Source organism: Coturnix japonica, chromosome 1 (assembly GCF_054131305.1).
Source record: "Coturnix japonica strain WE chromosome 1, WE-NBRP24, whole genome shotgun sequence".
NCBI classification, from domain to species: domain Eukaryota; kingdom Metazoa; phylum Chordata; class Aves; order Galliformes; family Phasianidae; genus Coturnix; species Coturnix japonica.
Window position 1 is genome coordinate 91,037,584 of NC_140663.1, and position 17,673 is coordinate 91,055,256.

Genomic DNA, 17,673 nt, shown 5'->3' on the forward strand with positions numbered 1-17,673 from the left:
ATAATATAAATAGCATTAGCACTGCTGAAATGAAAGTGTGTAGGTGTGCACATGTAAATTAAAATATACAGGAAAAAAATCAAAATTCAGTCTAGGTGTGGTCTGCCCCCATGCAAATATCTAGAAAGTAACATTCCCATATCAACCTGATTTCATTCTCTTTCTTTTCTGCTCTCCTCTGGATTGGGGGGAATTATTTTTTCCTCTGCATGTCAGGTGTCTGGGGTTTTCCAGGCACTCCTGTGGGACTTAATGTTCTTCAGGCAGTTCTCTGTCAGCAGCTAATAAATATAGATGTATTTTTGCTGTTCTTCTGGTTTTGTTTTGTCTTGTGAGCGTTTCTAACTAGCTTTTTGTTTGTTTATTTGTTTCAGATCTGTTGCTTCAGTGTCCTGCAGCACCTCCTACTTCAACTTTCAGCCCAGAATATATACATGTAAAAATATCTTGCTGTAGTTGCTATCTTGACTCTTCTGTTTTGTGAACTATTGTCTCTTCCTATTTTCTCAGTCCTCTTTTAACTTCACTCAGAGCTTAACCTTTTCTGTCATATATTATTTTAAGTCTTCATGACTAACTTTAGACCTCTCAGTGTGTAGCTTAAAAATCTGATAGCAAAGGGGCAGTTCCTTCATCTGGCAATTTCCTTCTGTTTGGATCTGATGGTCTTATGGCTACTCCAAGGTGAACTGGGGTGATGAAGGAAAAAAACAAAAACAATGATTTTTATTATTATTATTATTTTAATCAGCTCATTGAAATGACTATCTTCAGCTACATTGTTGCTGTATTTGGTGTAAAGATTTTTGGAGTGGTGATGTGCTTCCTGCATCAAACTAAATGTAGAATCACCAGTCTTAGTCCTCAGTCCCAGACCTGCTCATTTATCCAGTCTTTTTGCTATATCTGCCTTTTGGGCTATGATTCCTTGATCCTCTTAGCAGCAGCACCAGCTTAAGTGTTTCCAGCTTCTATCCATTTTATTTCTGTTATTTTAATTCAAGTTGTGTGCTGAAAAGTAACCATCATCAACCAGATTCCTGTCCAGTTCACTGCATGACTGCCCAGACATTTATTTTGTCAAAGCAGCAGTTGTGTCAAGATAGCACGAAGAGTAGAATGCAGCAGTAGAGATTAATTAAAATAGCTGCATGAATACATGGGTACTGACAGCCCAAATCTTTCTTCTTTAGCCTCTTTCTGTTTCTCTATTTTTCTCCTTATTACCATTTTCCTTCAGTTCCTTTCCTAAATGTCTTTCCCGTTCTGCCATACAACTCTAGGAAATTTCTTCACTGACCACTCTATGGAGTGTCCATGTCGTTTCACAACATGAAGCTGTTTCAGGGTAGTGTCACACCACCAGTCTTTATCTCTTACACATTCTTCTACTCACATTCTTGACTACTGCTCCTGAAACTGAATATCCAACTAGTATGAAAAATTAGTCATGAAAAAAAAAGACTACGTTCTGAATTGTCTGAGGTTAGAAAAAGAAATCTACAGTTGTGTACATTAAATAATCCACACCACAGAGGAAGCTGAGCCAACCTAAAATTATTTTCCAGTCATAGCACACAAGGGTGGAGCAGCTGTGTATTGTAAGCAAAGGCTTCTTGCAGACTGCTGATTGGAGTGGATCGGAGGCGATAAATCAGTACATGTCTATTCAAACAAGCCATGAACGACAGAGGAGAGAAATGACTTCTTTACATTAATGTTCTGGAAAGAATTCCTAGTAACTCATTTATCCCCATTCTCTGGAAAGAACACATGTGATTTCCTAATCCTAATAAGATCTCAGTGATTAATTATTATGTTGACATAACACACTTCTAAGTGTTGTTTATGTGTTGCTTTTTCATCCATAGATTATTCTTTACAATTCTTGCCTATTTAGTAATCAGCCAGAGCTTCCTACTCTTTTCTTCAGCTTAACTGAATGTGGTGTTTACTGCCTCAGCCCTGTTTCTGCCATGGCCTTGGTTTCCTCTTTGATCATACAGCAGTTCACAAATTTCTGGATTTCTCCTAGTCACTGGAAGCGCTCTCACAATCTAAGTACACCTTTTTCCTACCCAAATCTCAGCACTTCTTAATTTTCACTGACCTCTCAACGTCACCTGTCAGTTTCTAAGATAAAGTCTTCAGGTAGGCTTTATTGAAAATGAATGAAAATTTTGTCTGATTTTCCTTCTGATTCTTGTCTGTTTCTCTTAAAGCAGCTGATTCTTGTCAGTCAGCTTTTAATCACCATTTGTCATACATCCCCCAAAGTTATCACAGCTGTGAGCACTGTCTCTAGTTCTCTTGTCCATGAACTTGGCACTAACTGGTATCTTATTCTAGTGACTCGTATTTCTCCATTTCCATTGCTGACTTGTCTTTCCTCATCTGATCTAAATCCATACCTTTTTGGCACCTCCTTGATGTCAATTACCATGGCTAACAAAAGCACAATATAATAAATTGAGATGATATGTTTTCCAATAATTTAGGCCTTTAACTTGAATACAAAAGGATTGCCTCTGCATTATCTAACTTAGTTCTACATATCGAATAGAAGATTCAGCCTTGATGAGTGTCTCAGCTGCCTGTCACTTCACACCTCAGCTATTAACAACTTCATTCTCTAATTCCTGTGCCTTTCACTGTGCTCTTCTAAAGTTCATTCAAAATTGCATTGTGAGGATTATCTTCTTTGCTGACATAATGTCTCCGTCTCTCTCTGGCTTTTCAGTTCATCAGCATCAAAGGCAAATTCTTTGTCCTCTTCAAAGTTTCTGATCAATTGACTCTATGCTGAATCAGCTTTATTGTCTCACTGAGCATCAGCCCTCATGTACTCTCTGTCAGTAATACTAGTCTTCACTGTCTCATTAGAGTATTTCTCACACAATCACCTTTGGCCTTTTTTACAAAATGCCTCCTCCTCTGTTGGAAGTTCCTCACAAATGTTAAAGGCATGTTCATGCTGTTAATCAGACAAGACTTAAGTCTGCATTGTTGAACAGACTTAGTTGTTTCCCAGAGTTGAATCTGTAAAACACAGTGACTGTGCTTTGTACCTTCCATTACAGAATCACAGAATGACCTGGGTTGGAAGGGACCTCAAGGATCATGAAGTTCCAACCCCCCTGCCTGGCAGGGCCACCAAACTTCCACATTCTCTTCACCAGTAATAGTTACCCAGTTGTTCCATTTCTTGTATATTAGAAAACCAATAAACTCTTCTTTTTATTACAAATACTTTAGTTGTTACCAAAGCCTTGAGGTTGCCAAACTGTGGTCTGCTGAAAATCATCTGAAGTAGCTTGCAGTCCCATGTTTCTCAAGTGAAAGTTTCATTACAGTTTTGGCAAGCAGGTGCATAATATTACATGAGAAATTTGGGAAAGTGCCAGAGATCCACTGACTCCACAAACGTGAGTAGCAAAACCTGAGTAGCAAGAGATCTCTGATTTCACGGCAGAGATAACCTCCTACTCACAGAGCTATGGAATATTAGTAGCATTTAATAGCTTTCCACATTTTGAAATACCAGCTTGAAAAGAATATAAAGATAGCTACATATTTTACCTATCTAATGGACAAGATTAAGGTATTACTTCTGAAGTATGTGGGTGTTTTAATATTTTAGCCAATTTTTACTTGCTTACGGAACGGATTTCATTAGCTTTGGTATCAGAATACAAAAATAGTCTATGTTGTCTTCATACTGTAATTTTCTGTAGCAGCAAACACAAGAAAAATGACATCTCCATGCTACTGTCCTCCCATATTTTTTTAATGTTTAAACCTCTCCTTAACAGCATATTGGTAAGGGCTGAACTGTTTAGTGGCTCCTTCCCCTTTTATTAATGAGAATTAAAGTTCTGTAGGCAACAAACAAACAAACAACAGCAATAAGAATAGGAAAAATCAGCTGCCTGCACAGTGTATGAAAAACAGCAATAACTGCAGCATCCCTGTGGCCAGGTTATTTGCTTAGCCCTGCCTTCTTCCTTCTATGCCTGTGCATTTGTACTGATTATACCATCATAATCTACTTAAATCTGCAGGAAGAAGTGTTAGTTCCATAACACCATGTTAGGAATGACATGTTAATTCACTTCAGATGCCTAAACATAAGAGAAGATGGAAAGTAGACAGAAAAAAAACACATCAAAAGATGTAGCCTGTTGGTTTGAGTTATATGGTTGGTGCATACAATACGTTGAGCAACATTTCTAGTCACACATGCAATCAAAGACCAGCTGATATAGAAAGGCATTGCTGGAGGTTATCTGATCAAAAGACCCAGAGCAGAGTAAGACAGAGCAGGTTGTCCGAGGCTGTATCCAGCCAAGTTTTGAACATCTCCAAGGATGGAGACTCCACACTATAAACAGCCAGCACTACTGTTCAACCACCCATACAGTGAAAAGTTTTACTTCCTGTTTAAGTGAAACAAAGATGGTGTTTGGTGGCTACAAATATTAGGAAGGATCTAGAAGAAAAAAAGCATGATGGTGTATGAGATGTATGAGAAGCAGCTGAGGTCCCTTGGTTCATTCAGCCCAAAGCAGAAGAATCTGGAAGGGGGACTCCTGGTGGCCTATAGGTCCTTGTGAGGGGAGCAGAGAAGCAATGCTGTGCTCTGCTTCTTGATGACACTGACAGGACCTGAGAGATAGCCCTGTCCTTCATATGTTTGGAAATGGCTTCTAGGATTATTTGTCCCATTACCTTCCCAGAAGCTGAGGTTAGGCTGACCAGCCCCTAGTTCTCTGGATGAACCTTCTAGCCCTTCTTGAAGATAAGGATGATGCTTGCTTTCTTCCTGTCAGAGATTTCTCCTGTTTGCCACAGCCTTTCAAAGTTGATTGGCAGTGTCCTTGCAGTAATATTGGATAGATTTCCCTTCTGTCACAGGAGCATTACATCAGGTTGCCAAGACTGAGGTATGTCCAGATTGTTTACATGCTTCCTAATGTGCTTTTACTTCACTGGGTTAAGTCCTTCTTGCTCTAGTCTTTCTTCCTAGACTCATGGGACTGCAGAATTTACTGGTATTCAAAGGCACTACGTATTGTAGTCTTTTCTCTGTTCTTTGTCACCAGGTCCCTGTCGTTCTGCCCTGTTAAGTGGGGGTCCCACAATTTCCCTGGTCTTCTTTTTGCTGCTGATGTACCTGTAGAAACCATTATTGTTGCCTTTCACATTCATCACCAATTCATCTCCTAGTTGTAATTGGCTTTCCTCACCCATTCCCTGAACATCCTGGATTTCTGAGTATCTAGTTGATTCAGTTTACCAGCCTCTGTTAAATGCAGGTGGTGTGCTGTGCTGCTGCCAAATGCACATGTTGCCTCTATTAAACTCAACAAGAAGTAAAAATTGTGTTTACTCATGTCTTTTAGTTAATTAAAATTAAAATGATGCATCACTGTATGTACAGGCTGAGCCTTAATCTCTGAAAAGCGTCAGATAGTATTAAGCTCATTGCTGACAGTGGCCTAGTTTCTACTGATAGATTCATTAAAAGTTTTAGTCAGCAAAGTCAGGAAAAAGTAGTGACTGATAGTCCTGAACTGAAATGATGGGGAAAAAAAAAGCCTAAGCCCAACCTGTTTTGTTAATCCATCCATGTACATGAAAACAGCACAGCAGGATGGGAGAACTAATCCCATTTCAAATCAGATGCCTGCTGGTTCCATTTAATGAGCATTATGTCTGTTTCTTTTTTAACCCTAAAATATCTTAATACTTAGAAAAGCCAATCTGATTTTTAAAAATATATATTTTTTTAACTACAACTATAGAAACCTGGATTATTCTGAATAATTTTCTGGGGATGTATGTTTTTCTCTTGCTACTGAGATGTTAATGTTAGGTTCCTAACACAATGATACATACAAGGCAGGGCTTGGTCATCACCTTCATTATACTAAATGAAGGGCTGTACAGTAAGAAGGGAATCTGTGGTATGGACAGGAAGCTTAGTGGTCACTCTTCCCCTTGAAGCTCCAAGAGCAATGTCTGACAGTCAAGTAGGAAGAGACTTGCTGACTTGCTCATCACTGAGACCAACGTAGCCTCAGAGAAGAGACTGCTGACGCCAGCAACGTTGACTTCCCAGCTCTCTGTGGTTTTGCTCTATAGAGCTCCTCAAAATGGAAGAGGCTGTGGTTGCTAAGTGTATTTCCTCAAACAGCTGTGTGGTTCACAAGTAGGATGCCTGTGTTATGTAGCTTTGCCCTCATTAACAAATTAATATTTGACTCAGAAGCAGCAAGACACATTACTGTCCTTGTCGTTTTGGGGGTAAAATCCCTATGCAACCTTTTTGAGGTGAAGGCTGCTAAATTTGTCTTTCAACATACATCCTAGGCTTTTGTTAAGGTTTTGTTAAGGTTTTCTTTGTTGAAAGTATTTGTTGAGTATCTGATTTACTTAAAATAGGTACATCTGAAGAAGTCCAAACCAAATAACAGAAGGTAACAAGATCCTTCTGTTAGGAAGTCCTGAAACATCCAGTTTAACAGTTTAGACTGTAGTGATATTTCTACTTCCTGAACAGCTCTGGCAACACTCTAGGAGATAAGAAAAGCCTCAATGCAGATAAAAATCTCTTCTTGTCTTCTCATATCACAGATAGATTTGTGAAAATAAATGAATTTGCCTGATTTGTGTAGCAACCTTGCCCACAGCAGGGGGTTGGAACTGGATGATCTGTGAGATCCCCCTCCAACCAAACCCATTCTATGATTTCTCGTATTGTTCACATTATTCAAGTGATTTCTTCTATAACTGGACCAAAGATGGATTGATGGATTGCTAACTACCATCTTAACTGTCACACTGCATGCCAGACTTCATTCCAACTGAAATACCTAGAAAACAGTTACTATAGAGTTCTGTGAGCATTTCTATTAATGAGATCTCCTAAAAATCTTTTACCTACTGAATAAATTTTCTGGTGTGAAGGAAGGAATAAGTAATGTTGCAGATTGTATTAGGGTTGAGAAATTCAAAACACCTCTGTCCTCATGCATCTCTAGTACTTTATCAATATTTAATAATCTCACATTCCAGTCTTCCTGCATAGAGGTGTTAACATCTTTCTATCGTAGGTTCCTGTGTTCATTACATTTACAAGAAAAAAAAATATTGAGATTTCTGTTTGTCTGCCAAACATAACTGAAATTGGGGAAAAATCTGAAAATAATTAATGGTAGTTATGGAATATGTATAGACAGGTGCATTCTTTGAACAACCATAGCTATTCAAAAATATGCAGTGAAGCATTCTGAGCTGTTGGTCCCTAGGAATTAATCAGGAAATCGTTTGTGCTCTGGAAACCTCCCCTGAAGAGATCTGGCTCTCATGGTAATAGATGAAAAGGCTTTTACTTAACAGTCATGTAACATAATGAAATTCAGCAGTTGCAAGATGCAGATGTGACATGACAAATTCATGTTCTTTAGTACTATGAAAGATAAACATATTGATTACAATGTGAAATTAGCAAAATTGAAATGTGGAAGACAAAAAGTAGATCAAAAGTAAAGTATAGGCTGTAATATTCAGTGAAGTAGAAGCTTTACTTTTAGTAAAGCACTAGTAAGGAAGTTACCCACTGGGGACAGAAATCTGAACTGATTTATCTAAGATGAGAGATAATGCATCAGAAAAGACAGGTATCAGCAGCTGAGAACCTCTGCATGCACTGTAGATTTAAGGACAGAGGATAACTTAGTGTACTTGTCCTTATATTATCTTAATGATAAAAAATAATTCAAATAAGTTAATCAGACATACTTACACTAATTAAATCTAAATAAGGCAAATTGCCTCATGCTGGATTAGCTACAGGTTTGTTTACTACTTGGTTTTCTCTCTATTGCTTCTAATCTTGTAGCTATGGGAAGCCTGAACTTACATATGTATTGCAACCCTGATATTTCTGAATACTATAAATGTTGCTTATCTTAGCTGATGCTAAATTTTCTTATTTACTTTTATATGCTATAGCAGTACCAATATATAACATAATAGTCAGATTTAATAATTACTATTTTGGTTTTAGACCAACTAGCATCATAATTCTTATTCTCTCAGCCATACTGTCATTAACTTTCTATTTTGGAATTCCTGTAAAACCAATCCTTATTCTCAAAATGCATTTATCTTAGGTATAGTCTAGAAACATGTTGAAATCATGTAGAGTGTGAAAATGGACAGAGAATTAATTACAAAATAAAAATAAAAATTTGCAGATGCAGCTATGTCTGTAAGGAAATGCCTGTAGTGACAATTAGTTCAACATCCTCTTCAGTCTAGATGTAATCAGCATCCTGTATTGTTCCATTTTTTTAACCTACAAGCAAGGGCAGCCTATTAGCATACATATGTATGCAGCCAAAAAAGTCTGTTTAATAGCAGGATATTTGTTGTAACATATTTGCAAAATGCGTGATGTCCTAACAATAGTCAATGTCAGGACTATAATAGGTTTCAAAACCAAAAACAAAATAGAAAAAAAAAATCACAACCCCCCTCCCCTCCCCCCCCAAAAAAAACAAAAACAAAAACAAAAACAAAAAAACAGCAGTCCAATTTCGATATATTTCATGCATTTTAGTCATCGCACATTATTATCAGTGACTCATTCACGTACCCAATCCAATGAAGATATTGTTTGAGTGATTCTTCATTCTATGCAACAGCTTCAGAGGCAAATCATTTCAGATGGAAGAATCAAAGGCATAATAATTCTCTGTGTTAATACGATAAATGTTATAACATTCGGAAAAGAGTTAAAGTCTGCAAATGCGTTGTTGAGCTTATCAGAAGCCTGAAATGTAAATGCAGCTTCAGGAGATGGCTACCTGTAGATACGTATCAGCTGTAAAGTTATATTTCAGTGAACGAAGCCTTATACTATGGCCTAGAGCAACTGAAAAAAATAGACATGCTGCAGTTATAGCTCCGCGGTGCTGACCTACTTGAGCAAGCTGTACACCAGATAGCATGCAGTGAGGTAATTAGGCTTTTTTTTTTTGGTAAAACAATACGTGGCCTCCCAGAACAGCATGCAATTTGAAACATGAAGTGACCAGACATATCTTTTTTGCAACTCAGTTATTGAATTGTTATATTTATCTACATCTCACAAGGACGCCCCTCGCATCAGAGTGATGCAACACCTTATAAATACAAGTCAATTTTGTGCCATCCAAGGCCACCAGCTGCAAAAAAATATCTAGACAGAAATGTATCTGGGGTGAGATGTTTTCAATGTTTCTTCTTCTGGTGTCCTTACTATAGCTGCTACTTGCTTTGTCTCTCTTTTTCCCACCTGCCCATACAACAAACAAACACCAACTTTAAATGCAAAGCCTTATTGAGAGCAAAGAAAAACATGTGGGAGCTGACCATATGGAGCGTCTTAGTGTGAGAAATAATTTGAAGTTCATTCCTTAGGATGTTTCTTGGCAAAGTGAAGTAGAAAACAGGTGTATCAAATAGCACTTCTACTCCCTTTTTCAAGGGAAAAGTAACAACTGGCTTCGTGAAATCTCGAGAACGGTGAACAAAATCTGAATGAAACTTCTGTTGGTTTTCAGTGAATGTTTATGTAAATAATGTTTACATTCACACGGCATGCAGGAGCCAGACACAACATTTCACATGTCTGCAAGATGCTTCTACAGACTTTAATATTTCTGGTTAGAACTTTTAAAGAAATCTAGTCTGTTCATTCACTATCATTCCTGATACACGTTTCTAGGACACGTTTTTGAACAAGCTATTAAAAAAATAGAAAATAAAGATTGTTGACCTGGAGATTTTTTAGATCTTCAGTGTTTAGAAATCTGTTCCTTAGCTAGCAGCAAAATATTACCAAGAGTAGAGAGAACAAGATTCTGTGTTTTTCCTTTGAACTGCTATAGGTTTTTGAACACAGATCCAGAAGGCAGCTGTTCACATTGGAAAAAATATGCAAGAGACATCAGTGCTAAGACTAGAGAAGAGTGCCTGGTTAAACAAAGATAGCAAGAGCCAAAAATAGGAAGATTGTAGCTAGCAAGACTAAGAAAGTACAACTGGAAGAAAGTGAAGATCACATTACATTATCAGGAAACAACTTCTCCTATCACTTTTCAGCAGTTTGCAAACTATTTGGTTATCTTTCTGTTTTCTATATGCTCTTGTCATACGGAAATATTGCAACTTCCTGCTTCTTGCTGCAAATCACCTGGCTTTTCAGCCACTGTGTTAATACAAGAAATTTGACCAAAGCTGGAAAATGAAAATGTTTTATTGTACAAAACAAAAGGAATAATGATATCCAGAACTGTTTTGCAACTGCAGCACACCCAGCCATGATTCAGATGCCATTTGGAGACTCCAGATATTCTGTGTGACAATAGTGTGACTCTGGCTCAGCTTCACATTTCAGATGATGAGTGAGGGTTGTCACCATTTTATTTTTAGGCTATTTCTCACCTAGTAGCTGCCTTTTTGTTTTATTTTTGGCTTGCTACAGAGCTTGTCCTCTGATTATCAAGTTCAGCAAATGTAGTGTTAACATCAAGAGGAGCCTGCCTGACTTGCATACTTGATGTTAATGAAGCTGTGAATTTTGTCATATTAGCCTCATTTGCTTCCATATGCTTACTCTTTTTCCTCTCAGAAGCTGCAACTCTACTTTTCATCTTCATTTGTATGCCCAAAATGTAGCTAGCTTAATTACCAATTATAACCTTCCTCATTTAAAAGCTAAATCAACTGGAAACAGCACTAAAAAGTGTCTCCCTTGAGAAGAGCAAAAGACTTTGTGTTAATTTTCTTCTCATATTTTGATTAGTATGGAGCACTGTGTAACTTACAAGTTAATCTCCCCAAATGATGTCAATTTTAGATCGAGATGACACATGCATACTCCTGGGAGGAACGTCAGAGGAACCTACATTCTCTATCTCCTTCAACTCTGACCTGCTGCACAAAAATACTTCTTTCTTGGAAACTGATAATGAAGCACTGCAGCAAAAGCCCTGCCAACAGCTTTTTATTTATGTCCATCTTTTCTTGTTTTATTTCTTAGCTGCCTGACCTGTGGCATTTCCTTGAGTTTGGAAGTCCCTTGTGCATTTCTTCCAAATGCAATTTCTTCTGTCTTGAGAAATTAGAACTCCACAAGCTTCCAGGTAGTTTTTGTGGGGCCCTGTCAAGCGGTGAAAGGCACAATAGCTGTCAGGTTTGATATATATGTGAATACTATTGACTACCACAAAACATTCTTCCAATCAATGCTGTAAAACTCCCAGACCCTCTTTAGTTCCTGAGTGAATTTACTGTTCCTTGTGACATTCTCCATTACTGCAAAAAAGACCTAAGTAACTATAGGAAAAACAGATTTGCGGCTGGAGGGACCCCTGGGGGACCAGAAGGATGATGCTGCCTGTAGTATGGAGCAAAACAGAGGTAAACATGCTGCAAGAGTACAAGTAACAATGCTCTGGAAGATCATACCTGGACTCCATCTTGAATGGGATGGGAGGACATACTGGAAGCAGTCTGCTGAGGCAGAAGGCAGGGAGCCCAAAGCAGCTGTGCTTGGAAGTGCTGGGGAAAAACAACATACCTCTGTGCTTCTTGCAGCTGGCCAGACTGGGAACAGCCCTGCAGCCTGTCTTTTGTGCCAGTACAGCTGCAGATCCCTGGGTGGGCTCACAGTGGATTTCTCCTACATGGGAAATACCAACCCACACAGGTACTTAGACACCAATGCCTATGGTATACCTGGCTACAGTCACACAAATGCAGACACATGCATCCCAAAGAAAAAGCAAGTGATGAGCAGAGAAATTCCATCCAAAACAGGCTTAGAGGGCAGCACTGCTCAGGCTCCTAGTGCTGTGAATTATGGGGCAGCCACAGTGCATCTGTGCCTTTCCATTTGCCCCCAACCCTGCAGCACACATAGCACAGGGCTCAGCTGTGACCCAGGAGCAGTTACCGTTCTATCCTGGGCAGGGTGACCCTGTGTATGCTATCGTGCCCTCCACCAGGACATGCCAACAGCATTTTCCCTTTTTTCCCCCAGAACAGTAAGTCTCCATCAAGTCAGTAGAGATGCTCCTGTTTCAAGGTGTGCAGAAATCCCCACCTGCAGTGGTTTGAACAGGGGCTGGTGACAAAAAGCCCAGGGTTGCAGAAAGCAGAGGGAAATTGGTCTGTGCTTTATGGGGCACGTCCTGGAGCAACTCCGAGGTCCTATTTCAGCACCAGTGGGATCACACAGAGAAATCCTTAAGTGTAAGTTTAAGTGCTGGTTCTTCAATGACAAAAGTGAAGTGAGAGTGCACAAGGGGAGAACACCAATCCCAGGGTCAGTGTGGCCATTTCTCCATGGGGCAGGGCAGGATGGATCAGGGGATGCTCTGAGGGACCATGGGAGAAGAAAACCAATGAAACAAAACTCATAGAAGCTTATATAACTATCTTTAAACTTAATTGTTAAAACACCAGGAAATTCTGAGCTGAAATTTAATATAACAATATGTTTTATTTATTGATTTTTAATTTAAAGTGATAAATTCATGTGAAATTGCCTGTGAAATATACAAATTCATCAAGACAGATTTTCTACTTAACATTGTGAATAGAAGAAAGAGCAGTGAAGAAGTGATGATTGCATTGCAAAACTGATCATTAACTTACAATTAGCTACCAACCATTGCTAGTATAAGTTACAGAGGAAGTTATCATAGAATCATAGAATTTCTCAGGTTGGAAAAGACCTTAAAGATCATCAAGTCCAACCACAACCTAACCATACTACCCTAATAACCCTCTGCTAAATCATGTCCCTGAGCACCACATCCAAATGGTTTTTAAGCACATTCAGGGATGGTGACTCAACCACCTCCTTGGGGAGCCTATTCCAGTGCTTAAAAACCCTTTCTGTAAAGAAGTGCTTCCTGATATCCAAACTAAACTTACCCTGGTGCAACCTGAGGCCATTTCCCCTCATCCTGTCACCTGTCACCAGTGAGAAGAGACCAACCCCGCTCTTGCTGTAAGCACCTTTCAGATACTGGAATATATGTCTCCCTTCAGCTTCCTTTTCCCCTGACTAAACAGCCCCAGTTCCTTCAGTCTCTCCTTGTAGGGCATATTCTTCAGGCCCTTCACAAGCTTTGTTGCCTTTCTTTGGACCTGCTCCAGCACCACAATGTCCTTTCTGTACTGAGGTGTCCAAAACTGAACACAGTACTTGAGAGGGGGTTTCACAAGTGTTGAGTACAGAGGAAAAATTACTCCTCTAGTTGTGTTCTTCATACAATTTCTGATACAAGCCATTGGATCAATGTAATCTTTTTTTTTTTTTTTTTTTTTTTTTTTTTGAAGCTGCTGAAGCACACAATGTGGTTAATGGTTTAGAGACAAAGAATGGGAAGTAAGAAAGAAGAAACCACAAGTCTTATTTTAATTCATGTATTGTATACAAGATGCCCTCACAACGATGTGTCTCCTGCATCCCATTTGTATATGAAGGCCTGTGGTCCCCTGGAAGCAAGCATGGTTATCATGCACCACAGTTGAGTGTCAGACGTGGGTCTAGTCTGTCCCTCACAGATGGCTGAGGCAAAGCTAGTGAAGAAAAGCAAGACAAAGTCAAAATAGGAATTTTTCTGTCTGCAGCCCACTTCTTTGCCCCTGAGAAAGCTTTGTAGCACCTCAGTAGAGTGGAAAAAACCTTAGTAAAACTGAAAATCGAGTTTATTTTTTTTTTTCAAATCATGTTTGCTACTGAAGAAGAACAATATTATATTACTTTAGGTTAAGGTCATGTTCTGGAGACTTTCTTCACATCAGGGGTTTAGAAACCTTATCTAATGTTTTAGATAGAAGCTTAGATCTTGGAGCATAAATTTATATCAGAGAATAAAGACTGCTGCTAATTTTGATGCAGCTGGATTAGAGAAAACATGGGGTCCTGTCCTTTAAAACAAAGGCTGACTCCTTTTCTCCTGTAGTGATGACATAACATTTACATTTCAGCAGATAATGAGCTAGATCTTTCCAGCAGGCCAGCCCCAGAAGGGACTTGTTCCAAAAGCTTAAGTGTTATTATCCCTTCCATCTGCTCCCCATGGAGCTATTCTTAATGCCGTATGAGGATCACCATTTCTTGAAAGCAAGTACACTTTTCATTTTCTGCTTTACACAAGGAAGATCTTATTACTCCCTGTCTTCTTTACTGCAGTCACTACTACTGCTTTTGATTGGTAATTCACCAGTTTTACAGATCTGTTTTTCAGAGTGCATAAACTGATGGGGAGTTTGCTGTCATTGGAAATGGACCTTCTGCATGTAATGAAAACCTCAAAAATGTTATTCATATCTCACAAAAGACCATGAAAAGCAATCTCTGTTGATTTTCAGTAGTTTCACAGTCAACAGCTCCTTTCCATAACTATGTTTCTTTCCTATTTCTTAGCTATAAAGGATGTTCCAGGTAGAAAATAAAATAAATGCCGGGGATGCACAATGACTTTATGCCAGGGATCTTTCACCATAGCTCCTTCACCTTCACCTGCCTGCAGTGTCTCTACAGCTGCTTCAGACTCTGGGAAGGATTAGCACAAAAATCCGTATTAAGGGCCAGCAGATCAGTCTTCCAATTATGGAAATGGGATCAGAAGGAAATTAATAGCATGCAACTTCAGCACCCTCCTGACCCAAAATCTCTCCAAGGACTGAACCTCACAGGAGCACTTTGGCACAGCGGCTCTTTGATGGGGGCAGTCTCTTTTAATATGCTCCTGGCACTACTGCAGGTGCTGTACAGTGCAGGGAATCCCAACCAGCCAGACAGTGCAGTGGGTGACCAGCAGGAAGGCACAAAGCAGCGCAGGAAGCATCCAAACTGTCTGAGGGTGAAAACAAAGCCTGAGGCATTCAGAATGAGTGAGAGACCAGAGAGTAGACTGCTGGCTGTTTCAGTTGAGTGTACTATAGTTAATGCTGCTGTGATGAGACAAGTGCCCTGACTTAAGGTGAGAAAATTGTATCTAAGATATTATCATGAATGGGGTGGGCCAGGAAGGTTGGCCCAGGGAAATGGTTTTGAACTAAAAGATTTAGGTTAGATGTTAGGAAAAAATGGCTTTGCCCAGAGAGTGCTGAGGAACTGATGCAGGCTGCCCAGAGAAGGTGTGACTACTACATCACTGGAAGCATTCAAGGCCAGTTTGGATGGGAACCTGGGTAGCCTGAGCTGGTGGGTGGCAGCTTTGCCCTGGACAGGGGTTTGGAATTAGATCTGCTTTAATGTTACTGCCAACCCAAGCTGTTCTGTGGTTCTATGATCTGTGGTTTCCAAGAGAAATTCATGATGGCGTGTGAGACTGGGGTGCAACAAAGGATTGTCACCTTCAGGTGAAACCCAAGGAGCACAGCTGACATGGAATTGCAGTGGACTTTTTCACAGGGAAAAGCGAGAAAGGCTGCAGTAATTTTTCATGCTGTTTTACAGTCTTATTGCCATATCTCTGAGACCTCCATTAATCATTCCTTTCTGATTTGTATTCAGGCTAGCTGCATACCCATAGGAGCCTTTTAGATGCTTTCATAGTTTTTGTGCTTTATTTTGTTTTGATTTTCCACTGCAGTAGCATATACATGAAAGATATACAGAACTATTATAAAGAAAACAGGCAATTCACTGTGTGTCTTTCTTGGCATTACACTGTCTTTCTAAAGAAAAGTGGTCTCAGTGATTGTACTGCATCCTTGTACTTTGGTAGAAATGCTACAGCTGGTAACTGGCCCAAGAATTTGTACTGATTTTGCAGTGTCTCTGAGATGAAGCCCATCAGATGTATTTTGTTTCAGCTTGTCCTGGCCTGCCTGGATTCTTGTTCTTACATCAGGATTTAGATGTAACAGCAATCTTCCAAATGACCAGGTGGCTACAATTATGTTCTTTTACTTTGGTTATCTTTTCATGGTGTGACTGTAATTTTATGTAGATAGCAGTAACAAGCAGCTATTCTGCACAGAATAAGATATTTATGGCTAACACAAGGACACAGCCCTGGTATGACAGAACAGGCCTTGAGAAGTGAAGCACAGGACACAATGTGTGTGTTAGCAAACATAAATTTGACCTTAAGTTTTTCCTAAGAAGTGAAGAAGGCAATGTTAATGCCAAACTCCTGCTGGCAAAGGAGTCAGGTTGCTGATGACTTGTCCTCCACCCATGCTGAAACCGTTGATCTTGGGGTTCAGAAGGGCACTGACAGGGTAGTACAACCACTAGAGAAAGGGACAAGTAATGAAAGTATGCATGTAACATTTAAAACTATTGTATCATCATCATTATCAGGGGACTTCTGAAACTATTAACCTACTCCAAATTGAAAAAAAGTCTCAGATATACCGTGCCACTCCTAGTTTGGTGAAAATCGGTTCTTAAACAGAAGAGAGACTTTAATTCTCCTGCTGCGGACAGCATAAGATAACGGCATTGTTATCTGTCCTGCTTGGAAGCAAGTGATCTCATGGTCAGCCCCTAATAATTTCTAGAAGATTCTTTTTTTTTTTTTTTTTAAGAAGACTGATGATGATGATGTAGGTGGAAGGGCGCATTGTTAGGAAATCTAAAACTACATTTTGACAAGGATGTTAAGGAAAGAATATCCTTTGAAGTGCAACTGAATGCCTCAATTACTATAATTTTTGTAATTGCTTTCTTCTCTTTTGAATTTGAAGCAGATAAATTGCTATTTCCTCCCACTGAAACAGTGAGAAGAGGAAAAAAAAAATGGATTGAGGATAAATTTCTTCACACAGTTGCAGCATGATCACATAGCCCACAGATCTGAGTGCAGGATTTTGCTCCAACATTGGAAACAGCATTATAAGTGTTTGTAATGTTAGGCCTGTGCAGAAACAAAAACAATTTATCAGAGCATTTAGGTTTTTGTGGCAATGATAAACCTTCTGTGGGACCATAGATGTAGTCTGTAATCTGCTACAAGGACAGGACAGTGGGCCCTATCTGCCCTATGAGCTCAGCAGCATCAGGCCTAAGCCCAAAGTCCCTTGGCAGGGAGAGGTATTTAATTAATTTTTATACTTATATAAAATAGTCTCATTTGATTCCAGTGGGGATAATTTGTCATTCAAGCAAGGATCTTGTCTTGAATGCAAATGTTCCTTCAGAATCATTCAAAGCATGAAAATGCAATGATATATTTGTAGACGTTAATTTGCTTGTTACTAGTCATCTAACAGAGGACTCTGGATCATCTACTTTCACTTTTCTGGTGCAAGTATGTCTTCGCACTCCCTCCTCTCCCCCTAAAATGATGCAGATACAACTGAAGTTTGATCCAGCTATCTGTAGAGCTATTTTATACTGTGTAGTATGTGAAGAAAAGAACATTACTGCTGTTAGAGTTGAACATTGTTCACTTGCTGTTGACATAACTAAATTATATTTAAGTCATCCAAGTACATTATTTCTGCACTGTGAGTTTACATCCAGTAATATACACAAGCGTTAATGGCAATTAGTCTAGAGATATATGTAATATCTCTGTAAAAAGGATTAACTGCTGTATACCTGGGAGCAACAGCAAAGTGTTTTGTTTTGAGTATCAGATCTTGTAA